We start from the raw sequence: 13,219 nt of genomic DNA, 5'->3' as shown, positions 1-13,219 counted from the left end.
GACATGGGCTCCTGACGCGAGCCCACGCCATACTGGCCAGCCCTCAGCTGATTCCTGTAGCAACATAGTCACCACAGCTGGCAATTAAGCCTTTAGATTGCCACTGTCAAAGCTGACAGTGGTGTCTAAAGGGAGATTTAAATGGATCCTGGTGATTAAGTGGGGTGGATCGCCCCCCCAGTGGGGGTCCATCAATACCACAATGGTCCCGATAAAAGCTACAGATCATGGTGCAAAAATAAGCCCTCATAAAGCCGAGTAAACAAAAAAAATAAAAGTTATAGTGGTCAGAAAATGGCAATTAAAAAAAATGTTTCTAAAAAGTTTTAAAAAATGTTAAGTTAGTAAAACATTATGTAAACTATACTAATTGGGTATTGTCTTAATCTTGCCAACCTAAAGTATCTAGATGACATGTTAATTTGACCACACAGTGAATGGTGTATAAAAAAATTAAAAAAAAGTAAAATTGCTTTATTTTCCATTTCACGTCACAAAATGTTTTTGTTTTTTCCATTTTGGAGTATATGTTATGGAAAAAATAATGAAGATATTACAAAGTACAATTGGTTCCACAAAAAATAAGCCCTAATATAGGTGTGTAGATGAAAAAGAGTTATGGCTATTAACCCCTTAAGGACTAGGGGTTTTTCAGTTTTTGCTCTTTAATTTTTTCCTCCTTACCTTTAAAAAATCATAACTCTTTCAATTTTGCACCTAAAAATCCATATGATGGCTTATTTTTTGCACCACCAATACTAATTTGTAATGACATCAGTCATTTTACCCAAAGATCTATGATGAAACAGAAACAAAAAATCATTGTGCGACAAAATTGAAGAAAAAACACAATTTTGTAACATTTGGGGGCTTCTGTTTCTAATGCACGAGAATTGAAATGTTTAAAATTGTCCTCTTCTGACCTCTATAACTTTTTTATTTTTTGCGTACGGGGTGGTATGAGGGCTCATTTTTTGCGCTGGGATCTGAAGTTTTTGCGGTACCATTTTTGTATTTATCGCACTTATAGATTGGACATTTCCGCATGCGGCGGTCCCACATATGTTTATTTTTATTTACACAGTTTTTTTTATTGGAAAAGGGGGGTGATTCAAATTTTTTAGGGAAGGGGTTAGATGATCTTTATTAACTTTTTTTCCCATTTTATTTGCAATGTTATAGCCCCCATAGGGGCCTATAACACTGTTCACACTGATCTTCTACATTGATCAATGGGAAACAATTGATCGATGATTCTGCCACTTGACTGCTCATGCCTGGATCTCAGGCACTGAGCAGTTATTCGGCGATCGGACACCAGGAGGCATGTAAGGGGACCCTCCTCAAGTCCTAGAGCTGTTTGGGACGCCACAGTGATTTCACCTCGGCGGTACCAAACAGCCCCCAGAGCTAGCCAGGGGTAGTTTAGTTTCACTTTAGATGCGGCGATCAACTTTGAACACCGCGTCTAAAGGGTTAATAGCACGCGGCCACGATCAGTGCTGTGCGCTATTAGCCACGGGTCGCGGCCGTTGTTAGAGGCCGTTGCCCCATGTTATGCAAAGGGAAAGGATCCAAAACATACAGGTATGCCCTTGGTCCTTAACAGGTTAAAGGGCAAGGGAAAAAACTAAAGTGCAGCAACAAAAATGTGCCTGGTCATTAAGGGGTTAATATTCTTATTGTCCCCAGCCTGCCTTATAAAATAAAAAATAAGTAAATTGATCTTCCTCCGCTCCTTCATAGCTCAGGTATCAGGACGCCCATGTCTGGCCAGTCTCCACTGACAGTCTGCTTGGAGGCGGCCTGAGCTGTAGATGTGATGTCACAGTGCTGCTCAACCAATCACTGGCTGCAGCTGGGTCCTGTCTTGGCTAGTGATTGTCGAGCGGCACTGTCAGTTTTCCCACCTATAGACGCTATGCTCTGATGTTCGGGAGAAAGCACTGTCACTGGCCGTGAATGGGTTGCCCGATACCGGACATACAGGGAAGAGGAGGAAAGTGAGTTAAAGTCTCTCTTGATATCTAGGCCTAGGTGAGTGCAGAAGTATCAAGGAGGAGGGACAGATGGGCATTCTAGTGGTGGAGATTCTTACATGTTAGTCACCTGCTTATATTTCCAGTATTTTGACCCAAGGTGACTCAATCAGCAGAAACATTTTATGGAAACTGGGTTCTCAAAAAGCAAGTTACTCTAGCCTATATACTTGGTCCACTTTGGTGATCAGGGATTATATATATGGTTAGGTACAGTTTTTTAACAAGGCAGCTAGGAGCAGTCTAACAACAGCTTTAAACCCTTCCCTCTTTGGCCTTTTTTAATTGTTGCACTTTTTTTTCCTCCTCACCTTCTAAAAATCATAACACTTTCAATTTTTCACCTAAAGACCCATATGATGGCTTGTTTTTAACACCAACAATTTTACTTTGTAACACCATTAATAATGTCACCACAAAATCTACGGCAAAACCAGAAAAAAAATATTTGTGGGGCAAAATGTAATTTTTTTTAGCAGCTTCCATTTCTACACAGAGCAGTTTTTAGTAAAATTGACACCTTATATTTATTCAGTAGGTCCATACGGTTGCAAAGATACCCAATTAATATAGGGTTGATTTTATTTTACTGCCACGCCCCCTCCCATAGACTTACATGGAGGGTGTGTGGTGTGTGACGTCGCAAGGGTCGTGGACATAATGTCATGACCTCCGTAGCCTGCACCCAGAATTCGGAACAAAATTTTTCAAACGCTGGGGCAGTGGAGTACCCCAGCAGTGGGCTTTGGTTGGGAGACTGCAGGAATCAGGTAATACAAGTTTTGAAGGGGTAGTAAAGCCCCCTTCCCTTCAAATACTATTACCCTTTTTCCCCCTTTTCTCACCTTGTTTGACTTGTTTTAGCTTTGTTTAATCTTTTCAACTTTAATAGCATTGAGAAACTGTATCAGTGTACTTCATGTTTCTAAAGTACTACATACACAACTGTGAAAATTGCATAAGTGTTTGTTCTGTTTTATTTGTAATAAAAAAGGTATTCTAAAAGAAAAATTGTGTATACAAGAAATATTCATAGGCAATGCTTCACATACCTGCTAGAAAAGGGCACAAGTAGCCATGACAATGTTGTAGAATAATGTGTTACTGCTCCTAGAAGTCTAAGTGTTAAGAAGTCATCTTATTAAACCACTTAAAAGACCTTGTAGTTTTGTTTGTTATTCTTTTCAGAATGTTTTCTTACTGAAGCAGAATTCCATGCTATATAAAGGTAATATTTTTTAATGTTACTGCAATGTTTTATTGCCAGGTGTTTTCAGTTAACCCCTTAAGGACTGAGCATTTTTTTTTGCAATTCTGACCACTGTCACCTTATGCATTAATAACTCTGGGATACTTTTCCCGTTTATTCAGAGATAGTTTTTTCGTGACATATTCTAATTTAACATAAGGGTAAATTTTCTTTGTTACTTGCATCCTTTCTTGGTGAAAAATCCCACAATTTCATGAAAATTTTGAAAATTTAGCATTTTTCTAACTTTGAAACTCTCAGCTTGTAAGTAAAATGAATTTTCTAAATAAATTATATATTGATTCCCATATACAATGGGGGACATTTACTAATCTAGTCCATTCTGGGTATGCTTATAGACCAGCGTATGTGGTAGTCTCCTGTCTATTGTGCTCCTAATTTATCAAAGGTCTCACAGCCCTTGATAAATTCTGTGCTCAGACTTCAGGGTTTACAGCTTAAACTGCATTTAGACCTGCTCCAACATGGTCTGACATTTCAGCGTATTTTGGGCAGATGCGACTTGTCGCACAAAAGTCGCACTTGATAAATTCAGCACCAATGCATTTTCCAATGCATTTCCGTCTAAAATAGACTTGCATGCATCATGTTCTAGAAATCCTTTACAGCAAAAGTCGCAGAAAAGTCGCACATATTTAGACTGCGACTTTCTGTGCGACAAATTTAGACAGGAAAAACCAGTCTAAATCCTTTGATAAATCTCCCCCAATATGTCTACTTTATGTTGGCATCATAAAGTTGATATTTTCCTACTTTTGGAACACATCAGAGGGCTTCAAAGTTCAGCAGCAATTTTCCAATCTTTCACGAAAATGTAAAAATCTGAATTTTTCTGGGACCAGTTCAGTTTGAAGTGGATTTGAGTAGCTTTCATGTTAGAAATACCACATAAATTACCCCATTATAAAATCTGCACCCCTCAAAGTATTCAAAATGACATTCAGAAAGTTTGTTAACCCTTCAAGTGTTTCACAGGAATAGCAGCAAAGTGAAGGAGAAAATTCTAAATCTTCATTTTTTTACACTCGCATGTTCTAGTAGAGCCATTTTTTGAATTTTTACAAGGGGTAAAAGAAGAGAAATCCCCCCAAAATGTGTAACCCCATTTCACTTGAGTAAGGAAATACCTCATATGTGGATGCAAAGTGCTCCGTGGGTGCACTATAGGGCTCAGAAGGGAAGGAGCGACAATGGGATTTTGTAAAGTGAATTTTGCTGAAATGGTTTTTAGTGGGCCTGTCACATTTAGGAAGCCCCTATGGTGCCAGAACAGAAAAAAACACAACATGGCATACTATTATGGAAACTACACCCCTTGAGGAACGTAACAAGAGGTACAGTGAGCCTTAGCACCCCACAGGTGTTTGACGACTTTTCGTTAAATTCTGGCATTTGACAGATCATTGGAACAGTGGGCTATGCTAATGAAAATTGCATTTTTCATTTTCATGGACCACTGTTCCAAAAATCTGTCAGACACCTGTGTGGCTTATATGCTCACTGCACCCCTTATTACATTCCATGAGGAGTCTAGTTTCCAAAATGGGGTCACATGTGGGGGGGTCCATTGTTCTGGCACTATGGGGGCTTTGTAAACACACATGGCCTTCAATTCCGGACAAATTTTCTCTCTGCAAAAGCCCAATGGTGCTCCTTCTCTTCTGAGCATTGTAGTTCGCCCGCAGAGCACTTTACATCCACACATGGGTATGTTCTTACTCAGAAGAAATGGGAGGCTTTTTTCCCTATTTTCCTTTGTGAAAATGAAACATTTAGGGTAACACCAGCATTTTAATTAAAAAAAAATTCATTTTCCCATCCAAATTTTACAAAAATTTGTCAAACACCTGTGGGGTGTTAAGGCTCACTGTACCCCTTGGTATTTTTCGTGAGGGGTGTAGCTTCCAAAATGGGGTCACACATGGGTATTACATTTTTTGTGTTTATGTCAGAACCACTGTAAAATCAGCCACCCCTTTGCAAATCACCAATTTAGGCCTCAAATATACATGTGCTCTCACTCTTGAGACTTGTTGTGCATCCGCAGAGCATTTTACGCCTACATATGGGGTATTTCCATACTGAAAATAAATTGTGTTACAAATTTTGGGGGTCTTTTTTTCTTTTTACCTCTTGTGAAATTTAAAAGTATGGGGCAACACCAGCATGCTAGTGTAATTTAAAAAAAAATTTTTACACTAACGTTTCCTTTTCATAAGGGGTAAAAGTTGAAAAAGCCCCCCAAAATTTGTAACTCAATTGCTTCCGAGTACGGAAATACCCCATATGTGGCCCTAAACTGTTTCCTTGAAATACGACAGGGCTTCGAAGTGGGAGAGCGCAATGCACATTTGAGAACTAAATTAGAGATTGCATAGAGGAGGACATAGGGGTATTCTACGCCAGTGATTCCCAAACAGGGTGCCCCCAGCTAAACTCCCAGCATGCCCAGTGGCTGTTGTTCTTTTGGAACAGCTGGAGGCTCAATTTTGGAAATACTGCTGTACGATACGTTTTTCATTTTTATTGGGATGGACCGTGTAAGGGGTATAAATGTAGTGTTTAACCCTTTATGTGTTAGTGTAGTGTAGTGTTTTTAGGGTACATTCACACATGCGTAGGTTTACGGTGAGTTTCCCGCTAGGAATTTGAGCTGCAGCTAAAAATTTGCTGCAGCTCAAACTTGAAGCAGGAAACTCACTGTAGAACTGCCTGTGTGAATGTACAGGCAAACCTCCAGCTGTTGCAAAACTACAACTCCCAGCATGCACTGACAGACCATGCATGCTGGGAGTTGGACTTCTGCAACAGCTGGAGGCACACTGGTTGGAAATCATTCAGTTAGGTTCTGCTACCTAACTCCCTATTTTCCAACCAGTGTGCCTCCATCTCTTGCAAAACTACAACTCCCAGCATGTACTGATTGCCGAAGGGCATGCTGGGAGATGTAATTATGCAACAGCTGGAGGTACGCAGCTACAACTCCCAACATGCCGAGACAGCCATTTGCTGTTCGTGCATGCTGGGAGTTGTAGTTTTGCAAAATTTAGGGGGTCATGGTTTAGAAACCACTGCACAGTGATCTCTAAACTGTGGCCCTCCAGCTGTTGCAAAACTACAATTCCCAGCATGCCCAGACAGCAAACTGCTATTTGGGCATGCTGGAAGTTGTAGTTTTGCAAAATCTTGAGGGCCACAGTTTAGAGACCACTGCACAGTGATCTCCAAACTGCAGCCCTCCAGCTGTTGCAAAACTGCAAATCCCAGCATGCCCAAACAGCAAACAGCTTTCTGGGCATGCTGTGATTTGTAGTTTTGCAACATCTGAAGGGCTACAGTTTAGAGACCACTGTATAGTAGTCTCCAAACTGTAGCCCTCCAGATGTTGCTAGACAATTCACTGACTTCCGTCGTCTCCACCAGGGAGCCTGCTACCGCCGATCGCCGCCGATGGTAAGTGACTGCCGGTCACAGGACAGTTCCATGACTATTGTGAATAGGCAGAACGAGGGTACTCTGGCTACGAATTAACCATGCTCCTGGCTTAAACTCTATCCATATTGCTGATATCTGTATATCAAACTCTAGTTTAATAACTGACCATGCTTGACCTCTGGCAGGGAGTTCCATAGTCTAACAAGTATCACTGGATAGAACTTTGTACTGTTTTTACATTGTAATCAAACCACTCCAAAGATGTCTTGTCTCTGGTCTAATGATTTGTGCAAAACTACATCCCTGTCATGACCCTCTAAGCCTCTATGAACACATCCCATTACTTTATTAGTCTTGGCAGCAGCTCTCTGGCACTGATCACTAAAGTTGAGTTTACTGCCCACCAGTACCCCAAAGTCCTTTTCTGTAGTAGTTTTACAAAATGTATTACAAAATAATAATAGTTTTACTATTTAGCACATAATTGTACATTTTGTATATTTATTATGGCTTAATCTTGCATGTATCATTGATAACCTAACCCAGTTTAGTATTATCTGCAACAATTGACATTCCACTCTGCAATCCCCCTACAGGGTCATTAAAGGGGTACTCCACTGGAAACATCTTATCCCCTATCCGCTGCAGCTCCGCTGCGGCACCCCATTCATTCGGTGCACAGAGCAAATTCCGCTCCATGTCCGATGCAAGCCACTATGCCCCCTCCATTCACGTCTATGGGAGAAGGTGTGATGACTATGTACTAGCCATCACACCACCTCCTATAGACATGAATGGAGGGGGAGTGCCGTAACATCACGAACACTAAAGCTGCAAGCTTCTGTGTTCCGGAAACCACAGGTGCCGGCCAGGAGATCGCGGGGGTCCCCCTGCTGGATAGGGGATAGGGGATAAGATGTTTCCAATGGAGTACCCCTTTAAAGGGGTATTTTGGGATTTTTTTTTATTTATTTCACTGTGCTACAGTGGCTGTAAAGTTAGTGTAGTTACTAATAGAGTGTCTGTACCTGTGTTTGATCGCTGGTCTCGCAATTCTTTTGTGATCTTTGCCCCAATGTTTATTTTTAACAGCATACAAAATGAGTGTCATCTTAGTTTTTTCCAGGTTGCAGTGCGGCCCGAGACATTGAATCACTGGTCATGTGTTGAAAGGAGCCTGTCCACTTCCATGGGTGGAGAGACCGCTGGGTGGGAGTGAGATCATTCTCCACAGGGAAGCAGGGAATTGTCCCAGGTGTGCTACAATGGGTGGGGTCAATGATGTGTGGGAGGGAGACAAGTGACCTCACACTTATAAACAAGGGAACCTGGGTCATGTAGTAATAGGGAAGGAAGTACAACAGGAAATAGCCATGTGACAAAATAAAAGTATCAGTGTTATGGGGGACTCAAGACATGACCATTTAGCTCCAAGATAAGCATAGATCCTTCCTAACCATGTCTAATCCTGAATGCAAGTGAAGTATTAAAATCACCTTAAGGTGGATAACTCCTTAAATATACATATTGAAATAAATGGACCGCAGCCGGTTTCTTATGCTCTGGCTGAATACATCTGCGGGAGTTACAGGTTTTTGGGCTATAATTTTATTTTTGCATCATTGTCATTGAAAATATTTTGTAACAGTATACAAAGGGAAGGATCAATGTTTAAGTCCAGTAATAAAACAGTTTTTTTTATACATACCTAAATAAATATTGTTGCAGACCTAGTACACAGCAACTATATTATCTAATGACAGTGGCCTTTATCAGCAGACTAATGTGCCAACCACAGTGGAAACATTGTTCAGGAATGGTTTAAAGGAGTACTCCACTGGAAAAAAAAAAAAATTCCAATCAACTGGTGCCAGAAAGATAAGCAGATTTGTACATTATTTCTAATTCAAAATCTCAACCCTTCCAGTACTTATCAGCTGCTGTATGTTCCAGAGGAAGTTCTTTTATTTTTGAATTTCCTTTTTGTCTGACCACAGTGCTCTCTGCTGACACATCTGTCATTTTTAGGAACTGTCCAGAGAAGGAGCAAAACCCCATAGTAAACCTATCCTTCTCTGGAGAGTTCCTAAAATGGACATAGGGGTCAGCAGCGAGCACTGTGATAAGACAGAAAGGAAATTCAAAAGGAAAAGAACTTCCTCTGTAGCATAAGCTGATAAATGCTGGAAGGATAAATATTTTTAAATAGAAGTAATTTACAAATCTGTTTAACTTTCTGGCACCAGTTGATTTAACCCCTTAACGACACAGGACGTATATCGCGTCGGTCCCTGCGCTCATCAACGGCCGGGACCCGCGGCTAATACCACACATCGCCAATCGCGGCAATGTGCGGTATTAACCCTTTAGAAGTGGCGGTCAAAGCTGACCGCCGCTTCTAAAGTGAAAGTGAAACTATCCCGGCTAGTCAGTCGGGCTGTAATGGACCGCTGCGGTGAAATTGCGGCATCCCGAACAGCTTACAGGACAGCGGGAGGGCCCTTACCTGCCTCCTTGGTGTCCGATCGACGAATGACTGCTCCGTGCCTGAGATCCAGGCAGGAGTAGTCAAGCGCCGATAACACTGATCACAGGCGTGTTAATACACGCCAGTGATCAGCCTGAGAGATCAGTGTGTGCAGTGTTATAGGTCCCTATGGGACCTATAACACTGCAAAAAAAAGTTACAAAAAAGTGTTAATAAAGGTCATTTAACCCCTTCCCTAATAAAAGTTTGAATCACCCCCCTTTTCCCATAAAAAAAATAAAACAGTGTAAATAAAAAAATAAAAAAAACATATGTGGTATCGCCGGGTGCGTAAATGTCCGAACTATAAAAATATATCATTAATTAAACCGCACGGTCAATGGCGTATGTGCAAAAAAATTCCAAAGTCCAAAAAAGCGTATTGTTGGTCACTTTTTATACCATTAAAAAATTAATAAAAAGTGATCAAAAAGTCCGATCAAAACAAAGATCATACCGATAAAAACTTCAGATCAAAAAATGAGTCCTCATACCGCACTGTACGTGGAAAAATAAAAAGTTATAGGGATCAGAAAATGACATTTTTGAACGTATAAATTTTCCTGCATGTAGTTATGTTTTTTTCCAGAAGTACGACAAAATCAAACCTATCATTTTAACTGTATGGACCTACAGAATAATGATAAGGTGTCATTTTTACCAAATTATGCACAGTGTAGAAACGGAAGCCCCCAAAAGTTACAAAATGGCGTTTTTTCGTCGATTTTGTCGCACAATGATTTTTTTTCCGTTTCGCCGTGAATTTTTGGGTAAAATGACTAATGTCACTGCAAAGTAGAATTGGTGACGCAAAGAATAAGCCATAATATGGATTTTTAGGTGGAAAATTGAAAGGGTTATGCTTTTTAAAAGGTAAGGAGGAAAAGACGAAAGTGCAAAAACTGAAAAATCCTGAGTCCTTAAGGGGTTAAACAAATTTAGGGGTCTTATGGTGTCTATGCTCAACAAGTCAGAGCCGTTTTGACTGCATAATGGGGATTTATACAATATTAGGGATTTAACTGGTGTGAGTGTGTGTCTATAACACACACAGACACAAACATATATAACAAATCTTTCTCAATTTAATTTTATGTACAAAACCCAAATAAGTGCATCAAATTTCTAAATGGTGTTAGTGAAGTAATGAACATATGGCCTATTAGAGTTTTATAGGTTTTCTTTCCAAGTTGATTCAGGCTGTCCTATTATGAAGGATAAAGATTTTTGGATATTTTCTGTCAAACAGACAGGCCATCTGTCTATATGGTGGGAAGTAACTTGTTTTTGATAGTTCTCTCTCTAAGATGTAATGTGATGTTTTTCTTTGATAAAATGATTAATCACAAAATTGACACATGAAGCTATCATTATATTGTAAAAAAAAATGTGCACATAATCCCCATCCAATATATTTATAAAAAAAAAAATTGATGGAAGATGCTAATTTTTAATAAAACTAATGAACATTTGGTTAAACGTTATACTAATGGAAACGGGCTCTGGCTTTAATTTAACGTCTGCACTGTGGGATATAACGAAGTTTAAATAGAAAATAATTATAAAACTGCCGGATTATCAGGCTACTTGGCTTACTTAAAAAATGTTTAAAGAATACGGTAATTACATCTGAAACTGATAACAGTATGCCCCTTGGTGCTAAAACAAAACTATTTCCCAAAGAGGCCAAACATATAAATAAATGCATAAAAATAGTGAATCTGAGAACATCCTTTCAGAGATTTACTCCATTCATAAGTGATTATAATAAATATTTTATTATTCTCTTTTCCTGGAATTTCATCTTTTTTTTGCAGCTGAGGATACAATTTTACGTGTAAGTTATTAACAAACATGCAAAAGTAATGTCTTAAGGTGGATCCAGTTTTCATGACAATATGGTCTATTTTTTTTTATTGAAGCTGTCCATAGGCAAAAAACAATTGGAGCACATGTTGTTTTGACTGTAGCCATCAATGATGATTTTGCAGGATCGGCCAGACCTGTTCTTACAAGATGAAACAGGAATTAATCAGATTGGGCATTTTGGTTGATTCTGTTGTTGATCACATAAGTCAAATTTATATGTTTTTATTTGTAATCTCTTTCTCATACTCCGAAATGGGAAAAAAAAATATGCAATTCTTTTTTACACTGTTCAATGTGCAGTCAAACTGCAGTCAAACTTTTAGATTTTTATCTATAATAAAAATCTATAATTTTATTTATTTATTTTTATACATTTCCGTATATTGGGCTGTCTGAGCTACATTTTTGAGCTATTGATATGTAGCTTTTTTTTTTGCATTTTCGTTTTGATCTGATTTTTTTGATCGTTTTTATACTCCTTTTTTCTGCAATGTAATTTGACCAATGTACGTCCTGGGAAGAAAGGAGCCTCTACGGAGCGGGATTGTGACATCATGCTGCTCTGTACCATGCGGCCTCCAGCTGGAATCAATAGCCAGGGGCCGCAGCTAATACCTGCAACAGCGATCTGTGTATAACCCCTTCCTCTAATAAAAGTTTGAATTATCCCCCTTTTCCCATTTTATAAATAAAATAATGTAAAAAGAAATATATAAATAAACAAATGTGGTATCGCCGCACGCATAAATGTCTGAATTATTAAAATATAATGTTAATTAAAACGCATGATAAGTGGCGTAAACTTACCAAATACCAAAAGTCCAGAATTGTGCATTTCCAATGTCTTCATTTAGCAGAAAAAAATCCATAAAAAGTGATCAAAAAGTCCATTAAAAACAAAAATGGTACAGTTAAAAACTACTGATCACGGCACAAAAAAAGTAGCCCTCATATAGCCCCTTATACAGAAAAATAAAAAAGTTATAGGGGTCAGAATGGGACAATTTTAAGCCTACTCATTTTCTTACAAAAAGTTATATAGTTTTTTTCATAAGCAAAATAAAACAAATCCTAGTTAAATTTGGTATCGTTGGAATCGTATGGACCTACTGTATAAACATAATGTGTTGATTGCACTACGTCAATACGCGCCCCCTAAATTTGCTTCACCATACATTTTGCGGTTAAATGAGTGATGTCATTACAAAGTACAATAAGTCCCACAAACAATAAGCCCTATAGATGAAAAAGAAAAAAGAAAAATATATGAAAAATTTTAAGAGTTATGGATTTTAAAAGATTAGAAGGAAAAAATGAAAATGCAAAATAGCAAAATCACTGCGTCATTAAGGGGTTAACACAATTTATTGTGTGGTTTCAATAACTTTTTAATAGTTATCTATTTATTTATTTAGCAATTACATTATGGTTACCACAGTTGCTATGCAATGTAGAGTACTTGGTGAGATGTAAAAAAAAAAAAAAAAAAGATCTGTGGACCTCCATAAATCTGGTACATCTTTGGGTGCAATTCACAAATGCCTGATGGTACCATATCCATTTGTTAAAATGATATAGGTGGTGAATATTGGTGCTCTGGCTACAAGGGAATTTACTAATAAGGGTGTGACTCTTAGTAAATCCAGCAGGCCGAAAAATGGGCAATGCTTGAATTATGTGCAGTGCATCAAAACAACACAGATTATACATCTGTAAATCTCCACATTTCATCATGTCCAAAAATGTCACAACATTGAACAGTTTAGGGGAAAAAAATTATATTTACTGTATGTCAATACACAATGTACCAAGATCTGTAAAATTATAATAGTACAAAAAATATACAAAAACAAATGAGGTGTCGCTTTTATGTCCACACCCTGCTAGCTCTGGCTATTTAAGTCGGCACTGTCCTCTTAGACACTGCCTGTGAAGGAGCTTGTACTCGGAAGCTAGCTATATAGTGCATCTTATTCTGTGTTCTGGTTCTGTGACTGGTTAACCCTTTGCTATTCGATTCTGTACTTCTGCTGTCCTCTTGGCTTTTTGATCAAGCTTGCTGACTATACTTTCTGTTTG

The 13,219-nt window shown here is 38.7% G+C and overlaps 1 protein-coding gene across 8 annotated transcripts in view; it reads right to left on the bottom strand.

Moving 5' to 3' along the window:
• Positions 1–13,219, bottom strand: part of TENM2 (teneurin transmembrane protein 2) — a 2,592,228-nt gene that overhangs the window by 1,737,353 nt on the left and 841,656 nt on the right. The window lies entirely within an intron of this gene.

This window comes from Hyla sarda, chromosome 4 (genome assembly GCF_029499605.1).
Source record: "Hyla sarda isolate aHylSar1 chromosome 4, aHylSar1.hap1, whole genome shotgun sequence".
Lineage (NCBI taxonomy): Eukaryota > Metazoa > Chordata > Amphibia > Anura > Hylidae > Hyla > Hyla sarda.
Note: the sequence above shows the minus strand (reverse complement) of the source record. Positions and strands in the feature narration are given on the sequence as shown.